The 20,056-nt window shown below is 39.5% G+C and overlaps 1 protein-coding gene across 4 annotated transcripts in view; it reads right to left on the bottom strand.

The window, feature by feature from the left end:
- Window positions 1–20,056, bottom strand: part of slc24a3 (solute carrier family 24 member 3) — a 274,995-nt gene that overhangs the window by 141,187 nt on the left and 113,752 nt on the right. The gene's annotated exons all lie outside the window — the stretch shown is intronic.

Raw genomic sequence — 20,056 nt, 5'->3', positions numbered from 1 at the left:
TCCCTTGGCTTAAACGAAAAGAATCCCTGTGCAGATTTGCGTCAGGAGTCCCATTGAAGGACTTCATATAATCCCCTTTGATAAACATGCTACCAGCATCTATGTGGAGCTTGAATCTGATAGTGAGGATTCAAAAGACCATATATATCCAGATGCCATTCTAGTTTTTTCTATCTATTGATGGGGATTCCTTTAAGACTTCCAAGAGGAAGAATTAAGAAACTATGGTATGTTCAACATGTAGTCAGGATCTCAGATTTGCAAGCATTGAATCACTGAGCATGGGCTGTTTATTGCAGATGAGACGACAAAAAAAAACAAAACAAAACAGGTCAATATGTCTGCAGTACAAACTGGCATCATATTTTATATTATTTTAATTGCTAAAGTAAAGATACATTTCTATTAACAATTTTGATCATCCACATGTGTATATATTTTATTATTATCAGCTTATCGAGAGCAATTGTTCATCTGTTATTATCCTCGTTGTTTTAAATCATTTGGCAGACTTAATAAATACACGAAACATCAGTGAGCGAACAATCCAGGGACAAAGTAATGATTTTGTTTGAGTAACACCAAGCCATCAAATTGTGTTTCAGGGTCATTAGTTTTCTCCATGCTCCAAAGGACAAATAAGCTGGGCCATCTGTCTAAGATTTTTTAAAATATGGAATCCATATTACTATTCGTTATGGGTGACAAGTCAAGCTCAAATGAAGGTTTCAGAATGCATTGATTTAAATGAGACATTACTCAGGAAATTAAATTCCATACTACAGGTTAAATGAATGCCAAATATCAAAATTATATTCATATTCCCCCATCCTTCCAGGAATGTATCATTCACAGTTATTCCTCACCTCACTGATCTGTCTCACAATAATCTTGTGAGACAGGTCAAAGTGAGAAGCAATGATAGAACTAAGGTCATCCAGTAGATCTCATAGTTGAGTGTGAATATAAACATCAGTTTTGCTAATCTGAATCCAGCATTGGCTTTCATATATACTGAGTTCACTACCAGGCTGTGCACTGTAGAATAATAGAATCAAGAGACCACATAGACTATAAAGTCCAACCCCTGCCATGCAGGAAAAGCTCAGTCAAAGCACCCCAACAGATAGCCATCCAGTCTCTTTTTAAAAGCCTCCAAAGAATGAGCTCCCATCATACTCAGAAGTAGTGACTTTCACCGTTGAACGGCTCTTATGTTCAGTAGGTTTTTCCTAAGGTTCAGGTGGAATCTCCTTTACTGCAATTTCAACCTATAGCTCCAAGACAGCAGAAAACAAGCTGTACTTGTGACACCTCTTCCTTATGACATCCTTTCACATATTTAACAATGTCTATCATGTCTCTTCTCAACCTTCTCTTCTGCTAAACATGTCCAGAACTTTAAGCCGCTCCTCATAGGACATGGTATCCTGACCTTTGATCATTTTTAGTCACCTTCCTCAGGACACGTTCCAGCTTGTCAATATCTCTCTTGAATTGTGATGCCCAGAACTGGACATAATATTCCAGGTGAGGTTTGACCAAAGCAGCCCCAAATCCCATTGGCTTTTTTAGCTACTGCATCACAATGTTGGCTCATGTTCAACTTGTGGGCTATTAAGATCTCTTTCACATGTACTATTGCTGTGCCTGGCATCACCCATCCTTTATCTTTGCAATTCATTTTTTCTGCCTAAGTGCAGTATTCTACATTTTTTTCTTGTTGGAACTCATTTTGTTAGTTTTGGTCAAGTTCTCTAATCTGTTAAGGTTGTTTTGAATTCTGATCCTGACTTCTGGAGTATTAACAATCCCTCCCAATTTGGTCACATCTGCATACTTGAGAAACATGCCCTCTAAACCTTAATCCAAGTAATTAATTAAAATGTTGAACAGAACAGGGCCCAGGACCAAGCCCTGCAGCACCCCACTAGTCACTGCTTTCCAGGATGAAGTGGAACCATTGCTGAGCACCCTTTGGGTTTGGTCACTCAACCAATCACAGATCCACCTAAATGTACTATTGTCTAGCCCACATTTTATTAGTTTGTTTGCAAGAAGATCATGGGGGACCTTGTCAAAGGCCTTGCTGAAATCAAGATATGCTACACCTGCAGCATTCCCTGCATCTGTATCAACTTGTAATTCCATTTTAAAAAAAGGGATAATATTAGTCTGGCATGACTTGTTTTAGAGAAATCCATGTTGACTTTTAGTGATCATTCTTTTCTAAGTGATTTCAGACTGGTATTGATGTCAGGCTGACTGGACAGTAATTGTTTGGGTCCTCTATTTTTCCCTTCTTGAACATAGGGACAACATTTGACATCCTCCAGTCTGCTGGGACTTCTCCTGTTTTCCAAGAATTCTCAAAGATTATTGCTAGTGGTTTTGAAATGACTTCTGTCAGTTCCTTCAATAACCTCAGTAGTTCCTTCAAAACCTTGGCAAAAGTGCATCAGGTTGTGGAAAGCTGTATTTACAGTGACATTACATTTGAAACCGCAGTATATTGAGGCTGGTTCCTTATCCATTTAAACAAATGCAACACTCAGACTTCCCAGAAAAAAAGGAAGAGCTGTTTGGGAGCAGAAATGAAATAAATAATCAAGATAATGGCACTTTTCTCTTCACATAACAAAGACCAGAAAGCATTTAGGTGGATTCTGTTCCAAAAACTTTGTCACTCCTATTTCAGTCTCAGTACTCCTCCTCTGAAGGACACAAAATAACAGACAAACAGGAAGGGAAAAATGAATGAACCCTTTTGATTCTGCAGCAATTATTCTCAAAAGATAAAAAAAAAGAAATCCACATGATGGAAAATTTCCATCTCTCTGCTGAGTTGAAAATTTCTACTGAATTGAAGCAACTGAGTATGTAGGCATAACATTGATTTCTCAAGGAAGTGATTTTGAAAAGAAGCCCACACTTTTTAGAATGATAGAAATATAAATAAATCCAGGTGAAGACACAAATACAATCTTTCTTTTCCAGCCATCATTACTGTGAAGATAGTTCCTGAGCACAGTGATTTTCAAAAAAGAATCTCCAGAGAAGTTTGTGCATCCATTTTTTCCACAACAGGGAATTCTGAAGTTTGAAATGCCTGCAACTTTTCTGTCATGGTTAAATCCTTAAAATGCACCCTGTTGTGATAAAACTGAAGTACAACAAGAGAAAAGGACCCAGTTTTTTTTTCCATTTATCATCATACATAGCATCATAATCTTCATTATGGAAAAAAAGCCCAGGCATTGGCAGGTGATGTCTGTTGAGGAAGAGAACAGAAATGTTGTGAAAGTCTAAAGAGCTCTGACAGGTGAGAAGGTTTAGATCAAGTGAAGCAAGTTGCTTTGTTCCGTTGTTGTCATGTTTGTACTCCTCTGTTGTCTGCCTTGTTTTTCTCCCTCTCATTTTCTGCATTCGTTTCTTTTATTGTTTGACTCCACCCCTTCTGTAAGTGTTCTTGTTGAGATCAAAGGCACCAGATGATCCACAGGTGGGCAGCACCCTTAACTGGTGAGTAACTGATATACTCATTCAGTTCTTCATCTCTGGTGCGTTCACTGCCTGCATCTGATTCATGAGCTGCCAGCTCCCAACAGTAGGGAGAAGCATTCAATTGCAATTCAAAAGTCCAGAGCCAAAGGACATGCCTTTATGTATTCATGGCTTGAAGCCACAACTCTCTGCTAGAAGCTTCAAGATGCACTCTGGGTGGGAATGGGGGAGCAGAGGGATCTTCCTTGGAAATGCTTGTGTCAAGATAGGAAAACTGGCTGTGTGCCCTGAACAGCCCAGGACCACCACAATGGGCTAGGGCTGGTTAAATCCTTTCTCCTGGTTTGCTTCCAAAAGGAAAAAGGACCTCACAACCTCTGATGCCTGCCATAGATGTGGGTGAAACATCAGGAGAGAATGCTTCTGGAACATGGCCATACAACCCAGAAAACTCAAAGCAACCCAATGATTCTGGCCAAGAAAGCCTTCAACAACACACAGAAAAAGGATATTTGGAGACTAAATGTGATCTTCCGATGACAGTGTCTTCCTTCAGGAATGTATATTTTGCAATTCAAGATCTATGTCAGCAAAGATAAGAGTTTCCAAATTCACCAGGAGCAACATGAATTATGCAAATTAGACAAATTATATCACTAGCCCCTGCTGACCCTATGCAATCTGCCTGCAGAACACATCATTGCTTGATAGTTGCTTAGAGAGAAAAACAAGGCTGTGTGAGGATATAGTAACAGTTTTCTAGACCCTGGAACATCTCTGAACAGTACAAAGTTAATGAATAACAATATTTCCATTGGTGATAGTAATGGAGATCCTGGTCTTTCTGATCTGTTCCAGACAGGGGATTTGTTATTATACAGAGTGCTTCAAAATGATGGACCCAATTTCAAAGCAGCATATTTCATGATGGCAACATGTTACAATCACACAAATAGTTACAAATGGTTTAATGAGTTATCAAGCTTACACATTTTAAAAATAAAGCTGCTATGGAGGATATCCCATTAGGACTTACATTGCAGGGTTGCCATCTTGCAAATGACTGAGGCTAGGGGCAGTTTGTGTGCAGGGAGAGTCTTACTCTTTCAAATGGTAAGGGTTTTTCATTCATGGGTGGTTCGTGGATGCAGAAATATTCCAATTTCAAATTGGATCCATCTTTTTGAAACATCCTGTATTTAATTTGTATGCTGCCTATTCCTATAGGTGGACCCAAGGTAGCTCCAAGAGAGAGTCAATTGAAAAACCTAAAATTTCAAACAATTAAAATCACCAGCGAAAACAATACTAAATCACATTTAAAGGATGCACAAAAATGTAAAAGATAAATAAAATATTTATTTATTTATTTACATTCATATTCTGCTCTTCTCACCCTGAAGGGATTTCTGGTATTTCCTTTTTATGGTGCCATAAAATACCTCCCCACTTAAATGGTACCTACTTTATCTACTCACGACTGTTTTTGAACTGCTTAGGGGGCAGTGAACTGGGCCGAATGTCAGGTGCTCATCCTGACCTGGGCTCCGAACTGCCAACCTTTCAATTGGTAAGATTTATTACAGGCTGGTAATTAACCAGCTGTGCTAAAGCTTGGCCTTAGTATCCTTGTAAGATGCTCCCCTGTTTACACAGTAAAAGCCTGCTTAATGGAAAGTGTTTTGCTTGCCAGCAAAAGGAAAGCAGGGAGGGGGCCAGTTTAGCTATCCACAGAACGGGCAGTCTAGAGGGTGGGAGGAGACACTGAGAAGGCTCTCTCTTGTACTCTCTCCCAAGAGAGTTTGTGATGGTGCCAGGACCAAGAAAAAACCTTCCTCTGCAGATCTTAGAATTGTGGCAGGTTTATATAGGGAGATACAGTCTTTCAGGAAGTCTGAACTGTTGAACACATCCTGTGTAACTATGGTTGGTACTTTAATTTCATGTTATACCATATAAAGAGATATATAAGTTGAACTTAAATATAAGTCAACCTCATCTATAAGTCAAGGACAGGTTTGGGGGCCAAGATTATGGATTGTGATATGATCCATAGGTAAGTCAAGGACCACTCCATGGAGAGGGAAACGTGCAAGTGTCATCTCAGGAGTCCAGCTGCCTCTGGTTGCCACTGCTGTTTTCTCACCCAGCATTGAAAAAGGCCAGAAGCAGCAACATGGTGGAAAGAATGTAGGGGGTTCTTCCAGGAAAAATTAAGCTCTTGCCTTTTACCACTCTACTTAGAGAAAGGGATATCTCTTTTTTCGATAAGAGTTAACATACAGTACTTACATTGACATGTGGATAAGTCAATCCATTTTAGTTGATTTTTTGAATAAAATTTATATATATATATATATATATATATATATATATATATATATATATATAGTAGTTATCATGGGATTCTAGTCAGTCTGAAATGCTTAGCTAAGGGCTAACAGAAAGGGGGCAACGTGAATTAATAGCCCAAAAGAGAGATAATCTGATTTCCAAAAACCAGACCCTTCACCACATAGGAATGCTATATAGTGAACATCAAAAATCCTTTAAAAATTAGTGAACTCTCTCTGAGCTACGGTTCCAAGGCATTTTCTCTCTAAGTTAAAAATCCCAGGATGTACTAGGATATAATCATGGCAGTTAATGTGGCTTCACATTGATTCTACAGCATGCAGTGATGCAGTAATACAGTTTATAGGCCAGATATAACTAGATAATGACACTTTAATAGTAATTATGACAGTAGACATGCTGAGTTGGAATTATTTAGTCCAAATTGATTTGCTAGCCGAGAATAAAACAATAAAATGTACATAAACCAACAGACTTATTTAAGTCTTGATTTCACTACATTATCATTGACTCAGTGGGTCTATAACTAAATGTAGGCTTCCGATTCCAGTGACAGTGTTTTCTGTTCCCCTCACAAAATAAAGTACAGAGAATAAAGACTAGAAATCAGTTCTCTCTGCCAGTGGCTTCAATAACTGGAAAATGACTCCAAAGTTTAAAATAATCCCACCTATTAGAGTCTTCCGTGTATGTTTTATCCAGACCTCAATAAAGAAAAAAACAGAAGTTAGGGACTTCACTTACAAAGAAAATCCATGTTATACTGGTTTGAGTGATGAACTAGGAAGGATACGATTCAAATCTGTACTCAGTCATGGAAAGTTACTAGTTACCTTGGGCATATTACATTCTCTCAGCCTAAGGGGAAGGCAATATCAAACCTCCTTTGAATAAATCTTGTGAAGAAAATCCTGTTATAAGTACACCATAAGTAAGATTTGACCTCAGGACATATCACAACAGGAAAGGTTATGAAAAACCTCCTCCAGTGGAATATCACTGGCTACTTAAATCCACAAAGGTTTATGTTTGGCCTGGTATACTCATTGTGGAGGGCCTCGGAGACATCAAGATCTGCTGTGATACATTAGGCATGTCTAGGGTGTCTACCCATGTCATGGAGTGTGCCTGTACCTCCATGCATGTGCATTTGTCATAGAATCATAGAGGTGGAAGAGATCACATTTAAGGCAATCTCAAGCATTTTATATGGTTTTCCTAAGTAATTAAGAAACAAGGGTAGTTCTGTCAGTTCCTATCATCCTTCCTCTGAAATATAGCCTATGGCACCTGGTATTTGTTGGTGATCTACTGTCCAAGTATTAGCAAGGGCTGATCCTGCTTAACTTCCAAGATTAAATGGGATTCAGTGCCTTTAGGACAGTGGTTCTCAACCTGTGATCCCCAGATGTTTTGGCCTACAACACCCAGAAATCCCATCCAGTTTACCAGCTGTTAGGATTTCTGGGAGTTGAAGGCCAAACATCTGGGGACTCACTGGTTGAGAACCACTGCATTAGGAGACAGTGGCATATTCTGTCCAAAAGCAGATAAATTTCTTACTATTAGGCAAAAATGTCTGTGTCTACTACTGGATGGCAGTAGTTTAAACATGATATTGCTCCAAATTATACATAAAAGGATGGGGTCTGAGTGTACAAGCGAAAGGGATACACCTCTGCCACTTACTGTGCTTCCCTGAATACTCCTTTCCTGCATCTCTTTCTCTTCTTAACCCAGCTCCAAATATGGGAAGCAACTTTGGATGGGAAGAAAGCACCACTTGGGAAGGAGGACCAGCAAAGCAGTGGCAGCTGGTGGCTTCCTTGCCAATGATACAGTAGATCTGCTTTTGGTATAATTGCTGGCTTTCAGTGAGCTATCTAAGTTGTGAGAATAATTTTGGAGATAGGATTTAGCATGGAGCTAGCATGTTTTAAGCATTTGACGACAACTGTGGAGCCATAGAAACACACTGGGTGACCTTGGGTAGGTCACGATCTCTCAGCCTCAGAGGAAGGCAAAAGCAACTCCCCTCTGAACATATCTTCCTGAGAAATTCTTGTGATGTAAATCAGAAAAGACTTGAAAGCACATAGTAACAAATATGGATGACTCAAAGCCCTTCAAGACAGGCCAAAATCTTGGGATTGAGGCCACACAGAAACCACAAACCTCAAGATTTTGTGAGGGAGTGGTGATTACATGCCCTTCCTGGTCGACCAGAGGTCAACCTGAGAAGGCATCTAACCAGCCTCCCATTTTCCCTGAAAACTTACCGAAGCGGCTTGGCTGCATCCTTAGGTCCCTCGGAGAAAGCTTCTGTTGCATCAAATGATGCATCAGAAGCTTTCTCCAAGAGGCTTGAAGACACATCCAGGTTTACAGGGAAAACGGGAGGCTGGGAGAGGAGGATGGGGATGACATCCTGCTCCTTCAAGTTCTTAGTTGAGCTTGAAGAACCAGGATGGCAATGCGAATTGACCTTCGGGATCGCAGAAGGCGGTTCCGAGAATGAATCTCCACAGGTCCAGCACCTGAAAGGATCAGGACCTTGCAGTAAGGTCCGAATCTTTTCAGGTTTTCTTTAAAACCAGAGTAAATCAGAAAATCCCGGTTTACTTTGTAATAATCCGGATTAACGTGAGCCGTCATTTGGATAAATCAGGCTAATCTGAAACACATCACGGGTTTTGGGCATGTGAGAAAGAGCCGTAAAGTCTAGACCTGAAACTCAGAGCAGATTCACTACATCCTGGACAAGGAAGCCACTGGCTGCTACTGGGGTCATCGAATGGGGGGAATTCAGTGCTCCTCACTTGGAAAGCACTTCGCTTTTAAAATCAGAATCCACCCTCTCCTTGTCCATAACTAACGTTGTTCCACAGCGAAACATGCAGATCTGCCAACAGCACATTTTGCTGAACCCTCATCTTATTTCTGCAGAAAAATCCTTTCAGGCAGAACTTCTTACAAACTCAAAACGTTTTGAAATTTGCTACTGTCACGCCTATCCTACGCCAAATTTTTCAGCAGTCAACATTTGTTTATTCAAATGCAGACACTATTAAGTAAAACAACCATGAGATGCATATGTAATTTCCACTGTGCCATGAGAATTTTTTCTAGCACCTGTCATCTTCTAACGGTGAAAGTGAAATCAAGGAGAACAGTTTCAGAATGCACGAGGCAGCAGGGATTTGGTTTTATGTTGGAAAATGTAGGTGAAAATCAAGCTTGATTGTGTGAAAATGCAGCAGCCACCGCAGCCGTGTAGCAAAATCATTACATTTCACAGCTGAACCCTAATTGTCTCTGAACTACTTATAAATGGCCAGACTGATGCTGACAGATGCTGCCTAAAAAAGACACCTTTTCTCCAATATTCCTTTCTGAACTGAAAATCTGAATCAAAACAATACCCAGCCAGCACCTCCTACAGTTTTGCTATTTTTTTAATTACTATATCTATATCCCGCTTTATCTCGCTCCAAAGGGGACTCAGAGCAGATTGCAGTTTTGGCAGTTTGAATGCTGCATTGTAAATATAAATATACAAATATATCACATTAAGCAATAAAACAAATAAACCATATCAACAGAAAGGAGGAAACCATCAAAATGAACAAAATCTGGCTACCAGTATTAAAAAACTCTAAAATTAGGACAGTAAATAAAGAACAACACTCAGAAGACAGGGGAATTCCAGACAGGAAACAATCAGGGCCAGCTAACACCTCCCAAAAAGGATTCCCCCAGGCAGGAAGCAGCCAGGCTTTGAAGTTGCAAGGCTATTCAATATTAATCAAGCTGGCCAATTGCAACATTCACACTTGCCTCAAACAGATAAACATTTTTTCTCCCACCCTGGACCTACCACAGATATATAAACCTCACTTACCTAGTTTCCAACAGACCTCACAACCTCTATGGATGCCTGCCATAGATGTCAAGAGAAAATGCTTCTGGAACATGGCCATACAGCCCGGAAAACTCATAGCAACCCAAAACATATAAATACAATTAAAATTAAAACAATTAAAACATAGCACCTCATTCTGTATCTCTTTTTCTCACCCAGGGTGAGCTATTAGCATAGCTTCTAGTAACAGGTATGATTACGTAACTAGAACAGAGTATTAATTCCTTCAAAAATGAGAGTTCCTACAGATGGATTTTTCAAACCCATGAACCTCCTAAGTAAGGGTGGTTATTTGTAAGGTTATCAGAAGAGAGTTGTTCATCCAAAGGTGTCTTTTATTTGAAAGGCTGCCCATTCCAAATCAGATTTAAGAATAAGGAGAGAGGGATCTTATAACTCCACAACTGAAACAGCTTCACTAGCTGTCAGTGTTTCTGGGCAGAATTCAAAGTGATCTTTAGTCTCCTTAAACTTTTTCCACTTGTGACCCCTTTCCATCTAAGAAACATTGTATATGACCCCAGGTATATAGACATATAATATAGATTTAAAAATCAAACGTTGACTATTGTAAAGTAGCATTTGCAAGGCTGATTTTCCTTTTTGTAAGTACAGCTGAACCATTTTCTGTAGTCCATTGTAAATATTACACATTGTTACTAACAGTTCAAGAAGCAGTGGTCTAGAACCAAAACCTACATAGCTGAGACTAGATTATTTGGAAGTCTGCATCTTCCTATGTATGCCAATCCAAGTTTTCAAATCTTTGGAGGAAAGGTTTCTATCAATCCCACAAGCATCATAGATCTGTCTTGCAAAGCTACAGGAGAATGTCTTGCCAGTGGTTGCTTCAAGGCTATTGAACTGCCATTCTTGCAAGGGTCCTATTCTCTTTCTGTCTGCAGACTAAGACCTTTGTATTTTAACAGTTTTTTTAAACTTGTAATCATATGACATTTTTTTCATATTGCATCATTTCAATATTCAAAATAATTAAAGCTCTTTTAATCACAGGCCTTTCAATATTACTGAGATTTTTAAGAGTTCTTAATTATTTTTATTTTAAATTTTGTAAGCAACTTTGGATCCCATGCTGGAAGAATGGGCGGATAGAAGAAAAGTGGTGTGGAAAATAAGCAAATAAATTTGATTCTGTGCAGATATAATGTCCAAATCTATAAGTACACATATCCAGTACTATGTTGCAATGCTACTTATACATTGTGTACATATAAAAATGATTGGACTACAATGTTGTAAAAGGATTGACTGGCTAACAGATTGATTTACTGCATTTTCATACTATTCAATCACTAGATGCCTGGATGTTTCACAAAGCAATACTATATGGGGGTACAGTTAACCACTCCCAAGACTCCCTCTCTCTCTCTTCTTATAATTTCATTTATAAAAAAATGTTTTTACAGATAGTTCTATCCCAGGGGTTTCTTGGCAAGATTTATTCAGAGGATGTTTGTAGTTGCCTTTCCTTTAGGCTGAGGCAGTGTGACTTGCCCAAGCTAAGTCAATGGGTTCCCATAGCTAAGAAGGTATTTTGACACTTGCCTCCCAGAATCATAGTCTAACCGTGAAACCATTACACCAGTCACCTGATATGTATTTAATAAATGCATGCCATGACTCTGTGATGTGATGGTTTTTCAATAAATCTCACAACTTCATCACACAATACATTTTCAGCGTCATAGGATGCTTTTGCCCCAGTTGAGCCACCGAGCCCCACATTGCCCATCCAGTGATGCAGGCTCACTTCTGGCAGGGCTCTGAGGCTCAACCAGGGTGCAAGCATCTGACAACACTGAGCTGGCAACACAGGAACTTTCCTGTGTTCTATTAAGAACAATGTGGGGAAGCCCCATGGCAATGCTTCCCCACGTGTGATGGAGAAATGTTGCTACCAGTGAGTTGGGGTATGGGGCACCGGAATTGCCTCGCCATTGAGGCTCACAAATCGACACAGGGGACCTCATTAATGTGATGAGGTCCTAAGTTGCCACTAGCATACAGGCGACATCCAGCTCTGCCTCTCTCATTTTACCTAATCCAGTAGTTTTTTGGGACATGGTGATGTAGTGAGAGTGTGAACTAGTAAAAAGGGAATTTTAAGGACCAGGACCACAGTGTGCTAGTGCCCTTGCACCCAGCATTGTCACTGGAAGCAAAAGATACCCTGTGGCTTTTTCTGAATGCATCTCCTTTGCTAGAATAACCCTGATTGGCTTTTTACTGCAATGTGTTTATATAGTGGTGCTTGTGAACTGGGTGAGAAAATTCAATCTGAACCAGTGAGCATGTTTACTAAGACTGAGCGAAGTGATTGGATTAGGGAAGGGAAGGAAGAGAGAGAGAGAGAAAGAAAAGAAACAACCCCCCCCCCCCAAAAATGTGATGACTTCCTTTAATCCTTTGTGGTTAGGGTTTTGTTGTTTCAATTAGAAACAATTATATATTTTTAAATACACAGTTCCTCTGATTTCATCAGAAATGTATGAAAATCCAAAGGCATCTGATGAAACCAGAGAAACTGCTGATTTGTTTGCAGATACAGTAGAGTCTCACTTATCCAAGCTAAACGGGCCGGCAGAACCTTGGATAAGCGAATATCTTGGATAATAAGGAGGGATTAAGGAAAAGCCTATTAAACATCAAATTACGTTATGATTTTACAAATTAAGCACCAAAACATCATGTTATACAACAAAATTGACAGAAAAAGTAGTTCAATACACAGAAATGTTATGTTGTAATTACTGTGTTTACGAATTTAGCACCAAAATATCATGATATATTGAAAACATTGACTACGAAAATGGCTTGGATAATCCAGAAGCTTGGATAAGCGAGGCTTGGATAAGTGAGACTCTACTGTATATATATTTTAAAAAATCTCATTAATCCTATTGTAACGTTTCCTGCTCTACAAGATTAGTTTGAATTGCACACCAGTTCAAAAATAAACAACAGTAAGTCAGAATTTATTTGTCTTATCATTTTTCAATCAGAACTGAAAGCAGTTCAAGCTGTTAAACTGTCTTGGCATTTAAGCGCTGAAAGAGCCTTAACATTTTATTAGACCTAGCTAGACTTTTTATTCTATGTGTAACTTGATTATAAAGTTGATAAACCGTAAATCATGACAATAAATTCAAACTGTATTTTATAGGGGAATTAACAACAATAATGACCATATTTCCCAAAACTTTATTTTTATTTCAATTGAATCCCTTAACTCCTTTAGAAATTAAGTTCTAAAATGGTAGGCATTGGGAAATGTGCAAATAAAGATCAAGATATCCGAAGCTGACTTGAGAAGCAAACTTGGCTGTAGCTAACCCCTGCATCCATTTTGCATCTTGCCAAATCTGAGGAATTATGCATCTTGCAAGCAATAACACACATACAGCTTGGATTCTCACAGATGCAGATAGCAGATAATATTCCATCGCAAGCAATCCCTTTTATTCCGATGATCAGGGTTTATGCTAAGCTTTCCTCTCTGCTGCACAAGAAGCGAGAGCGTCTGTATCAAGGAGACACTTGTCCTCAAGCCACCTGGCATTATGTGTTATTTATGCTTGGTCATGCATGATTCAGCCATACTGTAGCCTTATCCCCAGAAGCAGAGGAAATTGGGACTCTTCTGGCTGTAATATATGTTGTTGGTTCATCAGAATGGTTGGTTTCTGTAGCATGTATAAAGGCTGATTCCAGTGTCCGTTCCTCTCATTTAAGTCCTGTAGCCCGAAAAGCCCTGATTTCCCCCGCTTCCAAAGCACAAAGATATAGAATGACTTAGTTGTGAACAGCCTCACAAAATGACAGGAAGGAGGGAGTGACAAGGAAACAGGAGAAGGAAATGATTGTCTGAAAAGTATAGTGAAGGACAGAGATTTCCTGTATAACTCCGAAGCTGAGAATCTAATCCCCGATTATAACAGTGATCTGTACAGTGCTGTGAATAATGAAAGACAATGACTGAAAATACCTTGGCACTGTCCCTGAGGTGTGATGGCACCGTGGACTGAACGAGAACTGTGGAGATTTATGTAATGGTGGAAGTCACTCAAAATCAGATGAGGAAAAGCTTGACTTTCTCGGAGTCAGTCAACCATGCAGCTCTTTACAAAATGAGCACTGGATAAAATTGACAATGCTTGCAGCAACACAGCTGAGTCCAAGGCAGTATTTGTTCTCCTTGGTCACAGAAAGAACAGTGAAGTACCTGATTCCCAAAATATAATTTTATTCAATTACAGTAAACACTGAATTGGGAAAGGAGGGTATGAAGACTGAAAAATAACAGAAGTCATTTTAACTGTCTATTTTTTTAAAAAAATCTCAGCTGGTCTTTTTAAGAAATAACCTTATTCAATATTATACGTATTGCCAACATGTACCATGGCTGTGAAGGTAGAAAAAGGCTGCAACAGATTGAGAAGCCACTGTCATCGTGTTAACCATGCCACTGGTTGGGACCCTCACTCTGTGAAGACTGTGTGTTAATTGGTTATGAACTGACCTCCACACATTTAAAAACCTCACACACAGGGATCTTCTAAGAACTTGAAAGGCCATCATATCTGGACAACAAAGGATCGCCTAATGTAAAAAAAATAATACTGCCAACCCATACAGGATACATGTGGCCAAGTGACATCAGAGTGTACTCAGGACGTTAAAGGTTATTATTGAGAAAAAACAAACAAGGAAAGGCTGCAGCAGTTTGCTTTTGCCTGGGTAAACAAGGAAAGGGCAAGATTTTGACTCTTCCTCCTTTCCTTTTACTGAATTAATTTTGTCCAAACTACTTTTGCACTTTGAACTCAGTAGGCTTAGAACAAAGCAGGAAAGTGGGAAGAGGAGAGACTGGGACATTTCAAAAGCAGTTGCTAAAAGGGATGGCAGACGATTAACAGAGACTGTTCCTGCAAAATCAAGACCGTGGGTTGTTGTGTATGGCGTTAAGGCTGCAGGCACACAAACTTTAATAATTAGCAAATTAAAAGAAAGAGGGAAAACAATTTCTGAATTTTCTGAATTTGGGTTGTTGAAGACTTTCATGGTTGGAATTAGTGGGTTGCTGTGAGTTTTCCAGGCTGTATGGCCATGTTCCAGAAGCATTCTCTCCTGAAGTTTTGCCCACATCTATGGAGGCATTGTGAGGTCTGTTGGAAACTAAGCAAGTGGGGTTTATATATCTGTGGAAGGTCCAGGGTCGGAGAAAGAATTCTCTGTTTTAGACAAGTATGAATGTTGCGATTGGCCAGCTTGATTAACACTGAACAGCCTTGCAGCTTTAAAGCCTGGCTGCTTCCTGCCTGGGGGAATCTTTTTGTTGGGAGGTGTTAGCTGGCCCTGATTGTTTCCTGTCTGGCATTCACCTGTCTTCTGAGTGTTGATCTTTATTTACTGTCCTAATTTTAGAGTTTTTGAAATACGGGTAACCAGATTTTGTTCATTTTGATGGTTTCGTCCTTTCTGTTGAAAGTGTCCACATGCTTGTGGATTTCAGTGTTTTCCCTGTGTAGTCTGACATGGTGGTTGTTAGAGTGGTCCAGCATTTCTGTGTTCTCAAATAATTTGCTGTGTCCAGGTTGGTTCCTCAAGTGCTCTGCTATGGCTGACTTCTCTGGCTGAATCAGTCTGCAGTGCCTTTCATGTTTGGGCTGTGTTTGGTGGTCCCTATGTAGACAGCTGAATAGTATACGGTAGATTCCTGCAGAGGTGAGAGGATTCCTCTTGTCCGCTGAAGGTAGCATTTGCTGGATGTTCTTAGTGGGTCTGTAGGTAGTTTGTAGGTTGTGTTTCTTCATCAGCTTGCATATGCGGTCAGTGGTTCCCTTGATGTATGGTAAGAGGAAAGGTGTTCTTACTCACAGCAACTCAGTGATTCCAGCCATGAAAGCTTTAGACAACACAAAATCAAGACAGTTGGAAGGTATGCCAAACACACAAAAATATATTTTCTACTGCGTGTTTTCTTTTCCGGTAAACAAAATTTGTCTAGCTACACATTACGCTACTACCTGAAGCTGAATCTAAAGAATCTTTAAAAAGTGAAATTCTTCCTCAAACTCACTTCATACAAGCTTGGAAATCTCGGGTAATACATTATCTCTTTTCCATCTACACTAACCTGCATACTAAATCATCCTGAATTTTCAAATCCAGATAAATATAACCAGCATAAAAGTTTGATAAAGAAAAAAAACATGTTAAAGACTTTCTTTATAAAAAGAAAGCCATTAAAACACATTGATCTTGAAAATCAGTTGCTGGAAATAAAACAAAACAAAACATAAACAAAATATAGTATAGGTTGCTGTGAGTTTTCCAGATTGTATGGCCATGTTCCAGAAGCATTCTCTCCTGACATTTCGCCCACATCTATGGCAGGTATCCTCAGAGGTCGATTGGAAACTAGGCGAGTGGGGTTTATATATCTGTGCAATGACTAGGGTGGGAGAAAGAACTCTTGTCTATTGGAGGCATGTGTGGATGTTGTAACTGATCACCTTGATTAGCACTGAATAGCCTTGCAGCTTCAAAGCTTGGCTGCATCCTGCTGATAGCAACCCAGTGATTCCGGCCATGAAAGCCTTTGACAACACATTAAAATACAGCACACTGATCTTTTATCTAAAATGTGTGAGAACCTTGAATGAATTTCTTCTTTTAAAAATATAGTTCGGGCCCATTCTAATACATCAAAAGTTTCATATTCATAATAAACAAATCAAATGATGGCACTTCTACAGTTCTTAAGCTATCATGGGAGATTGATTTAAACACTACAGCAGTCAGACCTTTCAACTGTCCATAGCTTATCATGTTGTCTTAACTCAGTCCAAGTTAACAAAAATCCTGTTACAATTCCAGTTTGTCTACATTTTCTTATCACAATGGAAATTGTGAAAAGGTAGACAGGGCCCTTGGCAGACCTACGTGATTCCCTCCCGCAGATAATCAAATGTGGGAGATACCTGTCGAGGTCAGGATGTTTTGGAGCCACTAATATTAATAGGTTTGCTAATTTTAAAATGCTTTAAAAGACATAAAGATACACCAAGCAAAGTATTAAATCCAAGGTATGTCAGTTTGTGAATAGTTGTGGCTGCCTACCTCCACATTGGAACCTACGACTTCCCTCACAGTGAAAGCAGAGAGCGAAGGGATTAATAGTGCTCTAACTAAATGAATGGCCGAAAGGCTCATGAAACTTTTATACTTAATTTGAATTCCACTAAAGCCTTGGCTACTGATTAGATCCAGGCCTCAATCCTGATGGACTTTAAACCATGCTACTGGTATTGACAAATGTCATTTTTCAGGAGTTCTACTAAGGGAAACAGTATGGACTCCATGGAATTTGACATCTCTAGCATCATATCTGGGGCATATAATTAGGTAAAGGTAAAGGTTTTCCCCTGATATTAAGCCTAGTCGTGTCTGACTCTGGGGGTTGCTGCACATCTCAATTTCTATGCCGAAAAGCCGGTGTTTTCCGTAGACACCTTCAAGGTCATGTGGCCGGCATGACTGCATGGAGTGCCGTTAGGGTTAGGCATACAATTACAGGATGCAAAAGTGAGGGGATATGAGCAATAACTCATCCACTTTCAAGTTGTCTGCTTAACTTCCAAGACCAGATGGGACCTGGTGCCTTTAGGACAGTAAAGGTAAAAGTTTCCCCTTGACATAAAGTCTAGTTGTGTCTGACTCTGGGCGGTGGTGCACATCTCCATTTCTAAGCCAAAGAGCCGGCGTTGTCCATAGATGCCTCCATGGTCATGTGGCCAGCGTAGCTGCATGGAGCGCCTTTACCTTCCCACAAAAGCGGTCCCAATTAATCTACTCACATTTGCATGTTTTCAAACTGCTAGGTTGGCAGAAGCTGGGGCTAACAGCGGGTGTTCATCTTTATGATATACTAGCTGTGCCCAGCCACGTGTTGCTGTGGTGTTGTCTGGTGGTGTTGGTGAGAAATTTGAGTTAGTGGTGGTATTGAATGTCTGTTGTATGGTTGTCTTTATATTTAGTATGTACTGTATTTGGTTGTTTGTGTATTGTGAAAGTGGTGAGAGTAGAGGGCGTCTTTGTCGCTGTGTAGTATTGTATAGTATGCATAAGTTGTCTAAGTGTTGTGAATGGTTAGATTGTGTCTTGGTGCATAGTAGAAAGGGTTGGGGTGGATGGCCGTTAGGGGTGTCTCCAAATTATTGGATGGTATAGTTCTATGATTATTATTATTGTTGTTGTTGCTGTTATCATCATGATTATTATCTTTATTATCATCATTATTATTATATAGTGGGTGGATGGCCATCTGTCAGGAGTGTTTGGATTGTGTGGTCTTGCATGGTAGAAGGAGGTTGTACTGGATGATTCTTAGGCCTGTCTGCAAACATAAGGATTCCGTGATATTGTTATTAGTATTATTATTATCAAGAGGCTGTATGGCCATCTGTTGGGAATGTTTGGATTGTGTTCTCCATGGCAGGAAGGGGTTGTACTGGATGGGCTTTAGGGGTCTGTCCTATCTCTGTGACTGTAGGATTCTATTATTATTTTTATTGTGGAGATATTGGATGGCCATCTGTCAGGAGTGTTTGGATTGTGTGGTCTTGCATGGTAGAAGGAGGTTGTACTGGACGATTCTTAGGGCTGTCTGGAAACATGAGGATTCCGTGATATTGTTATTAGCATTATTATTATCAAGAGGCTGTATGGCCATCTGTTGGGAATGTTTGGATTGTGTTCTCCATGGCAGGAAGGGGTTGGACTGGATGGGCTTTAGGGGTGTCTCCTATCTCTGTGACTGTAGGATTCTATTATTATTTTTATGGTGGAGATTGTGGAGATATTGGCTGGCCATCTGTCAGGAGTTTGTCAAAGAGATAAGCAAACACTATAAAGGTTGAAAACATAAAAAGAGATGTGGCATGTAAGGGCTACAGAAATAGTCAGGCCTCTCTGAGTATAGAGCTATCTTCTTTTTATGTGAAAAAGATAAGCAAACACTATAAAGGTTCAAAATATAAAAAGAGATGTGACATGTAAGGGCCACAGAAATAGTCAGGCCTCTCTGAGTATAGAGCTATCTTCTTTCTATGTGAAAAAGATAAGCAAACACTATAAAGGTTCAAAACATAAAAAGAGATGTGACATGTAAGGGCCACAGAAATAGTTAGGCTTCTCTGAGTATAGAGCTATCTTCTTTCTATGTGAAAAAGATAAGCAAATACTATAAAGATTCAAAACATAAAATGCACTATGTTATTTAGAGCATCATGTACAAACATTATTACCTGAGAGTTAACAACAATAATGAAAATAATAAGTACAGTAGTATCACAGTAGTATCTTCCAGACTGTAATGTTTAAAGGAAACTGTAAGGCCTGACTATTTCTGTGGCCCTTACATGTCACATCTCTCTTTATGTTTTGAACCTTTATAGTGTTTGCTTATCTTTTTCACATAGAAAGAAGATAGCTCTATACGCAGAGAGGCCTGACTATTTCTGTGGCCCTTACATGTCACATCTCTTTTTATGTTTTCAACCTTTATGGTGTTTGCTTATCTCTTCGACATTGTGTAGTATAGACATTTGTGTGTATTTATCATCTGTCAGGAGTGTTTGGATTGTGTCCTCCTGTGTGGTAGAAGGAAGTTTTACTGGATGATTCTTAGGGGTCTCTGCAAACCTTAGGATTGTATGATAATATTGTTGTTGTTGTTGTTGTTGTTATTATTATTATTATTATTATTATTATTATTATTATTATTATTATTATTATTGAGAGGCTGGGTGGCCATCTGTTGGGAGTGCTTGGATTGTGTCCTGCATGGCAGATCGTGGGAGGTGTTAGCTGGCCCTGATTGTTTAGTGTCTGGCATTCCCGTGTTTTAAGAGTGTTGTTTTTTATTTGGTGTTGTGATTTTAAGCTTGTTAAAATATTAGGAGTCAGATTGTGTTAATTGTCATGGTTCATAGCATATATTTAAAATATTGAGTATTAAAATGGGTTGGATATTGTAGAAAGTTGGATAAGGGATAGTGGAGATAAATAATTCGGATGATGGGCGAGCGCTAGGACCCAGGGACAGCTTTTTGCCATTGCCTGCCTTTCCTCTTGCCGGTGGCCATTATGCTTTCTCTTTCCCTCCCGGCATGGCTCCCGATGGTGCGTTGTGGGTTCTGTCCATGTGGAGGTGCGTGACGTGATTTTTTGTTGTTTCAACCTTAAGGTGTG

This window comes from Anolis carolinensis, chromosome 4, assembly GCF_035594765.1.
Source record: "Anolis carolinensis isolate JA03-04 chromosome 4, rAnoCar3.1.pri, whole genome shotgun sequence".
Taxonomy (NCBI): domain Eukaryota; kingdom Metazoa; phylum Chordata; class Lepidosauria; order Squamata; family Dactyloidae; genus Anolis; species Anolis carolinensis.
Note: the sequence above shows the minus strand (reverse complement) of the source record. Positions and strands in the feature narration are given on the sequence as shown.